We start from the raw sequence: 14,066 nt of genomic DNA, 5'->3' as shown, positions 1-14,066 counted from the left end.
TTTGGAATGTAATAATAAGATTACTATTTAAATACCTAGTTATTTTTATTCAGTTATGGTTATATTTGTGTATTTTTCTTTCAGGTGTATTTTCCCCATTTGCTTCCCTCAGAAAAAAAGAGAAACTTCTAATAAGTAAGTAAATGATCAGAAAAATATTCAGAGGTGGTTTTCTATTATTCATTATATTTCTAACGCTATAGTTGCACTTTGCCTGAATATGTTTCTTACATATCTCCATTTTCATCCCATCTCTATTCCTTTCAATCATGAATTTTCAATGGAAGAATTACATTCTTATCGTATTGAGAGGTTCCTTCCCTATAATGTTATTGATGATATTCTGTATATCAGTAAAATATAGTAAACCATCATGAAAATGTTGGAAATTCTGTTGTTTTGTTATAAAAAAGTTATCATCACTTATTTTTAGGGAAAAAAAAACTACAAGGACTACATAAAGCATATTCAGTATTTAAAATATTTGGAAGCTAATCTACACATTTTAATATAATCATAATTTAAGAAATTCAAGTTCATAAACTCTTACTCATTTACTATTCAGATATTTATTAGGCAAGGCAAGATGGAGTTTCTAAAAACAGACACAATTAATTTTGTGCAACATCATTCTGATTTTTGAGTAATTGGATATAATTTGCTGTATTTCAGAGTTTCTATAAATAATGAGGTTACTTTTTTGAGTAAGTCAAATAACTCTTCAACTTGGTAACTAATTTTAATGTTAGACAAACACAATATAGACAGTCTTTTCATAAACACATGGGAGTTGATTTATTCATATCACAACATTACCAGCTAGACAATATTATCCAATAAATTTGTTTTAGTGGCATCACTCATCAATATTCTATCAAATGAACTTTGAAGTGACGTTGAAAGAAAAGCGGGTGTGAGTAAACTAACGCTCTGGTTGGAAATAATCTAGTATGTAACCTCCAACTGCAGAGAAACTCTCTCTGTATCTCTTATTGTTTGGTGTCTTCTCTTGCTTGAACACCCTCTTCCAGGACCTAGTGCATTGCTCTCCATACTATGAATAGTTAAGTCCATCCTAAGATGCTGCATCAAAAAATTTGCACTTTTATCACAAAATTTTTACCATTATATTAAGAGTGTTGAGAAAAATGAGCATGGTCTTAAATTAAGAAAACATTTTATGCCCGACCGGCATGGCTCCGTGGTTGAGCGATGACCTATGACCCAGGAGGTCAAGGTTTGATTCCAGGTCAGGGCATGTGCCCAGGTTGTGGGCTTGATCCCCTGTGGGGGGCGTGCAGGAGGCAGTCAATCCATGATTCTCTCTCATCATTGATGTTTCTTTCTCTCTCCTTCTCCCTTCCTCTCTGAAATAAATAAAAAATATATTTTCTAAAAAGAAAACATTTTATAATTACCTGATACACATGGATAAAATATATATCCAATTCCAGTTGTCCAGCTGTGAATTACATTTTAGTTGCTAATCAAATTGAGCATTCTATTTCAGTACGATTTTTCAAGGCAGCATTGCAACTCTCCACTTACTCTATCACATCCTAATCTTATCTGTATAAAGGAGATCAGGTCTATTAGAGCATATCAGAATCCGATAGGGCAGGGTAATCTTTTCATTTTGCTACTTGTCTGCATGATGGGGCCAGGGAGTGGGGACCTGCTAATTCTAGTCGTGCAGTTCATCCCCTTGTAATAGGAAGTTCAAACTTAAATCCAGGCAAGACTTAGATACAGCTGATCTGGCTGCTGTTGTTGAGACAACACCATGATTAACATACCAAGAATTTATAACTCAATGTCTCCTCCAAATATTCACTTAATTCTTCCTTCCCTTTTATTGCAGAAAAATGCTCCACTGGACTAAGGCCTGACCTCAAATTTGATACATTTACACTTGTGCTGCCTTGAATGAATAATATATACTGACACTTCAAAATATTGATTTCAGTTTTCCAAACACTCTGCACATTTTTAAATGGGAGTTAGTATTATTCCGCTGCTTGAATTTCTAATTGTGGCATTGTACATTTGCCAGGTTCATTCTGGGAGATTCCCTCTACTCTGTGTGCACAGTATTGGTGAGGAAATCACTGGCATACAGGGTCAATTTTTTTTTCTTCCCGGCATCCCCAATACAGGTGGAGTTGTACATACCCATGCCTTCTGTTTTTCTAAATATGTTTTTAATTGATTTTACAGGGAGAGGGAGAGAGAAACATCCATGGACTGCCTCCTGCATGCCCCCTACTGGAGAGCCAGCCTGCAACCCGGGCAGGTGCCCTCACTAGGGATCCATCTAGCGGCATGGGATGACATTCAACCAATGAAGCCACCCTGGCCCGGGCTGACCTATGCCTCCTTCACCAAGCAGACTCTCTCCCCCAGGACTTTACAGCCTGTACAAGAAGCATCGGGACATGAGTGAGAAATGTAGGTCATTCATTGCAGTTGAAGTGATGTGACCACATGGTATCATTACAAACTTCCCTGTACTAGTTCCTCTTCCTCACACATCAGGAACTCGCTGTCTAATCTGAAAATTGAAGCTCCAAACCCTCATTTGCTTTAGTGCCTTGATACAGTATTTCTGATAATAACCAGTTTTTCAGAGACAGTAATTATTGAATTTAACCAAGAAACAGAATTGATCTAGAATCTAGTTGTGTTCAATAATTTTATTACCACAAATTTCCTGTTTTTCTGCACTATGAAGCAAACTGGAAATTGTGTGTTATATCTTGATAAGATAATAATATCTGTAAAAGGATACCTAAAATTTTCTGAATTTTAGGGACATAATTTTCAAATATATGATTAGGAGAAGATTTAATATGATTATTAATTGAGGAGAATAATTTTATATGACATGCATTAGTATAATTCTATGTGGCACAAATGGCTTAAATGATGTAAAATGAAATAAATTTTAAAAACCCAACTACTTGAAATATATATTATATATAGGTTAAACGCTATAATTACAGATTTAAAATAAAGAGAAATATGCTTGTAAGGGCTTAATAAAAACAGGCAGATATGAAGAGCAACATTCAAGCTAATACAATATTTAAGAAAGCAAACTCAGATTAATGAACATCATCACCTCATCTTAATATTTATAATATTTGCCCCGTGACATAAATATACCTAACTTTATTAATACACATTTCATATAAAATTCATTCATTGAAATAAGGTTTAGGTTCTACTTAAAATAAATGGAGCTATCTACAACATATTTGCATTTAACCATATTAATGAGATATGCCTTTAAAAACCTTAACTTGGCAAAGTCTAGTTATCTACTCTGCTTATTCATGACTTTTTCTTATTTCACTGTATAGAGAAGATATTTAAATATGACCTGTTAACAATTTAAAATATAAATATTGTTAAACACATTACCGAGCAATTTTCTTTGCTATTGATATTTTTAACTTGCACCAACCTCAAGTATTATTTTCTCATAGGTTGTTCTCAAATGCTATGTTGCTCTCCACAAGAAGGAGAATTAAAAAGATAAATTCATTGATAATATAATTATGTCAAATCATTCACTGAGGCTAATCCTGCCAAATGCAAAGGATGTTAGACTGAGCTGGTTTGCATCAGCTTCTCTAGTACCAGGGAGAAATTTGTTAAGAAATAAACTCTTAGTAGCGTGATCTGCAAACCATTTGTATGGCACATCACCCTGTGTGATTAGTCAAGGCTACAGAAGACGTGGTTTCGCTTCCATTTATCATTCAACGTGTACTGTGATTATTTAACTTAACATCTGGGATGTCTTAAATATCACAACCATCTTTCTGCATGAGAAAATAAATGGAAACACTGGAATTTCCCAAGCCGTGGGAAATACATGTATTACAAATTGAATTGAGCTGCAGAACAGTGTTCGAACTGTGCCATTACATCCAAGCGAGCTTACTCAGCAGTGAGCTTCTCCTGCAGAAATCGATTGTGTGATACAAGCTGGTTATGAATGAGGAAAAAATGGAAAACAAGTGCTCCTTCATACCAGTAACTAATGGTGTATTCAGAAAAACATTTCCAGGCAGTTTGAAGAATCATAATGTATAAGGAAACCATAGGATTTCTGTCTTTGATATGCTACAGACTCCACAGCACCCACTGAAAATGATTTTCTATTGCTCATTATGCCAAATAAAGCAACTGTGAATCATGTCTTTTCTACTTAAATATCTTCATAGAAAATTAATTAAGTATGTAAAACATCATTCATATTAGTACTAAAAAGACCTTTTTAAAAAAAAATTGTGCCCCTCAATATGTAAACATGTATTAGGCTCCTACAGGTTTAAGTAGATTTTAATGTCCTGCCATCATGGTTTATATGCAGTTAACTATTTCCAAAGACAACATAAGCATATAAAAGAGTTCCTTATATATTTTGAATAGTAACTCTTTATCAGATATATGGTTTGGAAATATTTTCTTCCATTCGGTGGGTTGCACATTCATTCTGTTCATAGTTTCCTGTGCTGAGCAGAAACTCTAGTTTGATGTGGTCCCGCTTGTTTAGTTTTGCCCTTGTTGCCTGAGCTTTTGGTGTCATATCCAAATATCCTTGCCAAGGTCAACCCTAAGGAGCTTTTTCCCCATGTGTTCCTCTAGCAGTAGTTTAAGGTTTCAGGTATTGCATATAATTTGAGTTGGTATTTTGTGCATAAAATACGGATGTAAGACACAGTTTTCATTTCATTCCTTTAGATGTGGATATACAGTTTTCCCAACTTCATTAATTTCGGACACTATCCATTCTGTATTCTTGGTACCTGTGCCAAAAATTAGTTGACTATAGGTGAGCAGGTTTATTTCTGGGCATTCTCTTCTTGCTGTAAATGTTTCAAACATTCTCACTGAGCGGGGTGAGGGAAAAGTTGCTAAACTCACTACCTTTGGAAATCAGAGGAATCAGTAAGACTAAAGGTGAAACCTTTACACAAGCTCTATACACTCATTGATAGAGCTGTATCCTGAAGCAGTATGGATTGAACATTCTGATAAGGCTATATTTGTATACTGAAATTAAATAATTAAATCAATGGATCGCCAGTGCTTGGAAGTGGTATTCTTACTCTGAGTGGGAAATTACAGAGCAGCAAGAAGGAAAGGCTAGAATGATCCACATGATATTTAATTACAGTTGGAGATGTCAGTATGAATTCATGTTTATCCTAATATAGGTACAGGTTTACATGAAGTGTTTATAGACAGGCATATAAAAGGGTTATTATACCCACATCTATTCCTTTGTTCTACTGAAAGGTTCTAGAAACATTGACATCCAAGCGAGCACATTTAGAACACATATGTTTGTTTCTAATACAATTTCCCCCCCCAAAAGGAGGCAAATCTATGTGGAGGAATGGTTGATTCTAGGACTGGAGCAGACAAATACACAAAAGTAGCCTGAAGCAACCTGTAGCATCAGAAAGTAATAAAGGACTGAGAACAGTGGCAATGGAAATTTGGCAATGATGTATGTCAAGGGCAAATAGGATCTCACTGTAAGAAAACCCAATCGCCAAAGCTGGAATGAGTGAACAACAAAATAAATAAAGTAGAATTGGTTCATAACCCAATTTTAACATTAACATCCATCAGTTCCTACTAGTATACACAATATTTTAAAACACAACTACATGGCTGAACATGGACAAAAATCCACTATTCAGTAGAATTCCAAGTAATTTTCATAGCAACTCTGCCCTCAAAGGCATGAAGCCTATCTCCCACTCCCCAAGTGTGGGTTGCACAGTGGTTCCCTTCCAAAGTCCATGGTGTGGACAAGGGAAAATAGTAACTTTAAAGTGAAAAAATCTGACAAACACTAGCCCGGTGTTCAAAGTGAACATCAACAGTGATAAATCAGGTTGATAACAGCTACCCTTGATGGGACATTATGGGAATAAAACTTTACCTCTAATCTTATTCCCCCAAAACTATAACCTCAGTCTAATCATGAAAACACACACACACACACACACACACACACACACACACACCCCACAACCCGACAAATCCCAACAGGGGGATGTTCCACAAATATCTGACCAGGTCATCAAAAAACAAGGAAAGAATCTCAGAGGGAAGGTGGAGGTGGGCGGTGGGTAGGAAGAGATAAACCAAAGAACTTGCATGAATACATGTGTAACCCATGGACACAGACAACAGGGTGGTGAAGAGCTGGGGTGGAGGACTGGGGCAGGCTATAAGGGGCCAATGGGGGAGAAAGAGTGACACATGGAATACTTTCAATAGTAAAAATTTAATTAAAACAACAACAACAACAAAAAACAAGGGTAGGTTGAGAAACTGTCACAGAAAGAGGAGCCTAAGAAACATAACAACATCATGTAAGGTGACATCCTAGATGGGATCCTAATAGAAAAAAAATGAGGTAAAAAACCAATGGGAAATTTTTAGTAATAACTTGTGAAATAACACCTGGAGTTCAAATACAAAATCTCTGCTTCAGTCAATTAGTGAGAAGAAAAACACAACAAAAAAGATAAACAGAAATATGAAAAAGAGAAGGTAAAAATCACTGTTTCCCAGTATCTAGAAAAACATTGTTTTCTGATGCCCTCAAGTGAAAGTTGTCCACGTTATGAAGCTGTTTGCTTCTGCATGGCTGTTGGGCCAGCATCAGCTTTCACACGCTAGCAGCCTCGGGAGGTTTTCTAATTAAGATACTTAATGGTTGTATCTTATTAATTCTTGTTGATTGAGGACGGCTGGTGTCATTTCACTTGCTAAGTGTACCTCCAAAGATAAATGTTGTTTAATTTGAGCGTTAATTAAGTAAGCCCCATGAGATATTTTACATGGAGGATCAAAAACCATCTATCGCTGATCAAGGATACAGCCCACTCGTGTAGGGAGTAGAGACTAAAGGGAGCAGGTACCTATTAATGGTTAATAGGAACGACTGGAATGGATATGCCTCTGGTGTTTTTCACAATAGTTAGAGAGATTAAAATGCAAAATCCTGAAATCAGTTATGAGGACATGTGGTTCATTGCATGAGCCTACTGATGACTAGTGGGCAGAGAGGCAAGTGTTGACTCCATCAGAGGTAAGAAGGCGGGGTCGTGACAGTAAGGGACAACCTTGAAAACATGAGATTGCAAGGTTGTTTGGTAGTTCACCTTTTTTATGCTTTAATATTCCCTTTGTTTTTTCTTCCTTTCCATATTATTGGGCATAATCAGTGCAGTCAGTTTCCTGAGTGAGGGGCAATGTCTTGTATCATTTACACCCAACTTTCCTAATAAAATGTATTTCTTTGTCATTGCATAAGCAAATCAGAATGGTCCAGGCATATTTTTAAGACATTGCAGGTGTTGTGGTTTTTTAAAATAGGTAATTGTTTCAATGTATTCAGAAAACATACTAGATTATATATGCATGGATGCATTTTCCTAACCCACAGTGGGGAACAGGAATATAAGGGGAGGGGGACGGGTGGAAGTGGTAGAGGGCATAGAGGGTTTAGATAAAGGGTGATGGAAAAAATTAAACTTAAAAAATCATCTTAAAAAATTCATTTAGAGACGCCCAGCTCTCCCCTTAGGATGTAGTTTACATCCATGTGCACTTCGCTAGCGTCTTGTAAGTTACAGGTAAGTCATGAACGGATATTTTAGAAATGCAGCAGTGTTAGCAACTGTCCACTTGAGGTTGTCTGGTCCCAAAACAGCTGTGCCCGATTATCTCCTCTGATCAGATAACTTGATTTTCCAAGTATTTTTTCTTTTTTAGACTCCGGAGCCAGAGATGGGGCATCTGTGGTGAAATCTGTAACGGTCTCCATGGAATTGTGTTTGCGGTGGAGAAAGAATGTGAACCAGGCACTTAGGTTCTAAAATCAAAGAAACCCAAGCCGTCGCATTACATGTCCCATTCCTGACTGTGTTTTTAAATAAAATAATTGTGTGCATGTGTGTGTAGGAGGCAGGCTTCATTGCTTAGGTCAGTGGTCGGCAAACTGCAGCTCGCAAGCCACATGCGGCTCTTTGGCCCCTTGAGTGTGGCTCTTCCACAAAATACCGACTCTTCCACAAAATACTGACTTCTGCGCATGGGCCATGAAATTTCAATAGCACTGTACATGCGCGCCCGCATGTGGTATTTTGTGGAAGAGCCACACTCAAGGGGCCAAAGAGTCGCATGTGGCTCAAGAGCCGCAGTTTGCCGACCACGGGCTTAGGCATACATTTACTCTGAGCACTCAATATCCATGTTCTTAATATTCTTTCTCAACACGGAGCATTCCCTGAACTTTCACAAAAGCCTCAGATTTTCAGATTTACACCCTCTCTCTCTGGCTCATTTCTTGTCTCCCTTTCTCTGCCACTAAGGATTTAACTCAGATTTCTTTTATCAGTTTGAATTCAAAGCAACAAAAGCTGAAAACCCCACAAATCCTGCCTAATCTGCTTTGTATATGGGTGTGGGCATGTGCATGTGTGTGCACATGTGCTTGTGTGTTTCTGATGCTCAATTTCTTACCCACACATACTTCCAGCTTTCCACATCTGCCCTGACCTACTCATTAAGACATTTTTTAATAATGGTGTTTTCTTATGAAGAGGTCTTTTGTGCTGGCTGTAAACAGACATAGTTCACCTCTTCCCACACATTTACCACAACATCTAATGATTTTTAGGGCTTTATTTAAATAAAAAAACTCCTCATTAATTCAGTTCATATCATTAGGTAATTAACTAACTCTCTGATTTGGGGCAGTTTTCTCAACCTTGATGGGATTTTAATATCCTGGATTTGACCTGTAAAAAGAAGGCGTTGAAATTAAGAAAACCCAAGGCCTATAAGCTCTAAAATTTTATGTAATGTAACAATAAATAGAAGCATTCCTATGTGATAGGCAAAAGTAAAGTTTTCTGGTTTTATGCTAGTCAATAATAAACAAATATCTGATTTTTAGTTTTCTTTTCCCTTAATAGGTTAAATACAAATTTCAAATTACTTTTAATAGAATCATTATTTACAGTGGGATGTATAGTTTAGTGGTGTGATATTTAAAGGCATCATGCTATCTCATTGATAACTGTTTGTATCTGCTAACTTGGTGTAATATTAAAAAAACAAACACACACACACACACACACACACACACAAAATCCTCTTTAACTATCATTCAATCCCCACTCTACAATTACTCTTGTTCCTAACGGTACAAAGTTGATAATGTCTATAACCCCGAAAGCCTGCATTTAACATAAGACTTACTCTTCAGACATGTTAAAAATACTAAAACAAATTGAAATAAGATTTTAAATTAGAAAGTCTTAAAGGTGTGCTCGTTATGTATGTGTATATATCAATATGTAAAGGATAAAATATTGCAAAACTTCAGTGGGTATGTTAGAAAGACTAAAAGGAGATGCTCTCATTCACATACATTTTTTTTCTTTAAGGTAAGAATAGAAATACTAAATATAAATAAGACAAGACGTGTTTCCCTGGCTTTAATGTCACTTTCACTTTACTTAATATGTGATACTGGACCTTAGGGGGGCAATAAAGGAGAACTGAGGTGTTCAAAGAATAAGAAGTGAAGATCAAAAAGTATTTTACCGCCGGCTCATATTTAATAAGATGAGAAAGAAAAAAATGCATTAGAAAGGAATCGCAATAAAAGCGAAGATATTCTTGCCAGCTTATCCTCCATGATATCTACTATTTTAATTCAAGCTAATGCAATTCAACCTTAAGAAACTATCTGTGCTATACCCCAGGCACCATTTTAAAGCATTACCGAGATAAAAGCTTGAAACACCTCTTTTAGAAGGATTTTTTTAAGGCACCTGACAGAGACTACCTGGCCGAGCTCCCCTGTCCCCTGTGCCACCAGTGGAGGCTTTATTCAGGAGCCAGGGTAGTCCATCCCCTAGTAGTCCATCTTCCAGAGTGGAAGACTGCCATGACTCAACGCTGACCAAGCCAGAGGGAATGAAGAAGCCCCAGGTTAACACCTCAGGTGAAGTACGAAGACAACTTTCCTTGCAGAGGATCAAACACTGTTTGGTTCTCTGATTGTAATAACCAGTCCAAGGCCTTTGCTGTGTTATGAGTCCTTTCATTGTACAAGAGATGCCCCCGACTTTATTCTTTCTCAAGATTGCGTTTGCTTTTCAAACTGTTTCTGCTCCTTCACTTGTTTTGCCTTCTCTTTCTAGTAGCCCAGAGGCACAGATCAGGCTAATCTGACACTGAGACCACCCTCATCAGCTAGCTCTGACCTCCAGTGACTTCTCTACCAGCATCCCCCTGGGCTCCCAAGCATAGAGCTCTTACTACCTCTAATCCAAGTGAGTGTAATAATCTCCTGAGCCATTCTATGTCTAGTTGTGTCCTCATCTACCCCTTTTCCACCTGAGACAATGTTGCAATGTCTGAAGTTTACATTAAAGTGCCCCATATTCAGGTTACGAAGCTTATACTTAAGTATTGAGAACCAATGAGGCATATTCTACCTGTTGACCACATATACACTCAGAAACTAGTATAAACAGAATTCCCCAGATCAGTGACTTTTCCTAATATACTAAGAATAAAAATATTAATTCTTTTATTCTAGTAAAATGAATACAAGGCCACAAAAATGAAATGAAATAAATATCAGAGAAATTTTATTATCTATGCATTAATCCAAGTTATGAAGACTGTCTACTAAACTTCAAACTATCCTGAAACACTAATCTCTAAAAGATTCTTTTGCTGACAGATGCATTTACTTTTATTTTAGTCAAATGTCATTTTGGGAGTTTTGAAAATAGTGAATGAAGGTAAGGGAAAGTAAACTTTTAAGTATAGGAATTTGAAGTTTGCTATTTTCTTTGAAAATTCCGGTTTATTATAGTTGACACATGGGGATGAAAGAGCAGTAAGAGAGACCAGAGGGTAGAATTTATCTGTAGCATTAATATTTTCTTTTGGAAATTCAAGCTTTTTTTAGTAAGTCTGTAAAATCACTTTTGAGGATATAAAAAAGGCACAATTCTCACCTCCTTTCAAACTGACTCAGGAGACTGCTAAGTGGTCATTCCCTATTTGGGATTATGAGCTTTGTAAAATCTAGAGCCACATCAGTAAGGGCACATTGCAAAATTAAGTCTTTAATGGCATTATTGGGGTTTCATTCACATAACTGAAAGTTCCACCACTGTAATATATAATTCATCACAATATAGATTTAGAGTGTTTCCATCACTCCACAATGAGTCCCTGTGTCCCACTGTATTGGAATCTAGAACTGTACCCACTCACCCCTCTCATCGCAGTGAGACAGGAACTCCATTAGAACGAGACCGCCAAGAACTCATGGCTTCCTCTCCTCTATGCCCAAGTCCCAGTCAGACCACGATAGCCTGGAGGTGCAGGCCATCAGCAGCTCCTACCCTGCACCTGTACCCAGCTACATGCTGTTGAGGCTCAGTTCTGGGCCACTTCCAAAAGGTGGGAGGAAGGTCCCTTCTCTTGCCCAGTCTCCACTCACGGAACAGAAGTTCAACTGGAGTGTGGTTCTGCTGAGAGCCCTGGGCTCCAATCATAGCTTATAAAGAATGCAAATACTTCTGTTTATCAGTTTCTGTTGGTCATTAGATTCCACATATGAGTGAGATAGACCCAGAGACATAGAAGCATTGAACAGACTGTCAAACCTCAGAGGGAAGTCAGGGAAGGAGGTGGGAAAGACATCAAGCAATGAACTCGTATGCAAATATGTATAACCCATAGACACAGACAATATGGTGGTGAAGGCCTCAGGTGGGGAGTGGGGGTTGGGGGTGGATGGGAGAGGCCAATGGGGGAAAAGGGGGGCATATGTAATACATTCAACAATAAATATAAAAAGAAAAGAATAAAAATACAAATTTTCTATTCTAATCTATTTTCTATTCTAATTTTTAATTTATGAAATTATAAATTAAAAACAGAAATCTCTTTCTTTCTACAACCTGTGTATGTTCCTTGCCTTTCCACATGCCTTGTAATTTTTGTTGAAAGCTGGACATGTTCGGCAGGGTCATGGGAACTTAGATATGAAGGCCTCTGAGGGGAAGATTTATGATCATCTGGTGGAGAAATGGAGCTTTGTACAGTGTTTGCTATATAGGTGACAAAGGCTTCCAATTCTGCCTGTGTCCATTCTGTTTCCCTTCTTACATCTCCTCAGAGTTAAAAAATCCATGGCTCATGGTTCTTTCACTTTCCAACATTATCATAATGGAGCCCTTGTATTTTCATGGTAAGGTATAGGGGAGGGGAAGGTTTCTATAATCGTATGATTACAATTGCCGGTCCTCCTAAAATATTAAGGTGTCACTGTCGTCCCTAGAGATACATAAGCTTGCTATAAACTGCTTTTGGAGTCAAGAGATGAGAAGGTAAAAGCATTTTTGCCCTTTTGCTCTAGGACATACGACTTCCACCTAAAAGTCCAAATTCATAAGATTTCTGGTACTTTCTTCAAAGCTCATTGGAATGTGTACAACATTATTGTATCTGTGAAGGTCGGGCACACTGTCCTGTTCCCGTACAGCCTGTGCTGTGTCTATTTCACCTGATGTAGACATGCATAATGAAATCCACAATCGCATGTGATTTTAAATTGCATCTCCCTGGCTTGTAATAGTGAGAACTCTACCACTGACATGGAAAGAAATCCCTGCCAGTCCCACAGATTTGCAGAACGGTTACCAGTGGGAAAATTGGTCAATTTCTATAGCGGATCCAAATCTACATTTTGAAAAGTTTCCAGCTCCTACTCCTCTCTCTTTAGTTCTCAAAATCCAGACATGTTAAAAAAACTTCCTTGCCACTCTGCTGTTTTCTGCTTCTCAACCCTGTGCCTTGAGTTTCTCATGGCAAAGAAATGGATCCTATTTAGCGTTCTTACATCAATGTTTTATATCTTTAGCCCTTTAATTACCTTGGTCATCGTAACCCTTTCTTAAACCAAGGGTGGCACATGGAAACCACATATACATGGTAGGTGTTTTTGTGTGTGTCTGTGTTTTGTTCTTTTTTTTTTTTGAGGGAGGGGTGATTTCTACAGAAGAACTAGACTTTTGGAAGTAAAATGGCAGTCCCTCAGCCCTGAAGTATGGGATGGGGGATGGGAATGGTTAATAGCCCCTAGGCCACACGCAATGAATACACGCCTGCTAACTCAAGTTCTACGCATTTGAAAATAAGAAATGGGAACTCGGTGGTTAAGTACAAGGTGTCCCCCCCATAAAATGTGTAAGTGCGCATGTATGTGTTTATTCATTTACCCGTTCTTCTATTGATAAAATTGGGTCATTTCTAGCTTTGAGGTGTTAGATATAAAAGCAAAAGATAGTATTGTACAGACTATTTTAAGGTCAAATGTTTTGATTTCTCTTAGATTAAACCTTAGGAATGGAACTGATGGGTCACAGGGTAGGTAGATGTTTGTATGTATATATTTAACTAAATAAGAAACTGCCAGTTACCAAAGTGGTTTCCTGTTGGATAGTCTCAAAAATGTCCCCACCCCCAAAGATCCACATAATTACCTTATTTGGAAAAAGTGCCTTTATGAAAAAAATATTGTCTATGACTTATATACCAGGAAATGGCCTTGAAAGAGATTAAAGCATTTCCCAAGGTTACTCTATACCAAATATAGGTATAAAACCAATTATGATACCTTACAAAACGACCTAACTTTGTGCTACATTATACTCCATTTTTAAAAATTGAATCACCTGAAATAGAGATATTGTGAATAAAATACCTGCCCAATGACCGTTTGTGACAGAAACTATCATTCAGTCACCTACATAAATCTTTTTTAAAAAAGTGGAAAAACAAAAATTAAGTCCAACACTTCCCATCAAACATGGCCCTTATCTAATGTTGACTGTTTCTCCCTCATTTCCATTTTGAAAATAACCATGTTTCTGAGACACTTTGTCTTTGGTCTTTTATTTTAGATGTGGGAAGAGATAAAGTATTCATTTTCA

Source organism: Myotis nattereri (genome assembly GCF_964212035.1).
Source record: "Myotis nattereri genome assembly, chromosome: 20".
Classification (NCBI taxonomy): Eukaryota; Metazoa; Chordata; class Mammalia; order Chiroptera; family Vespertilionidae; genus Myotis; species Myotis nattereri.
This window is presented reverse-complemented; position numbering follows the sequence as displayed.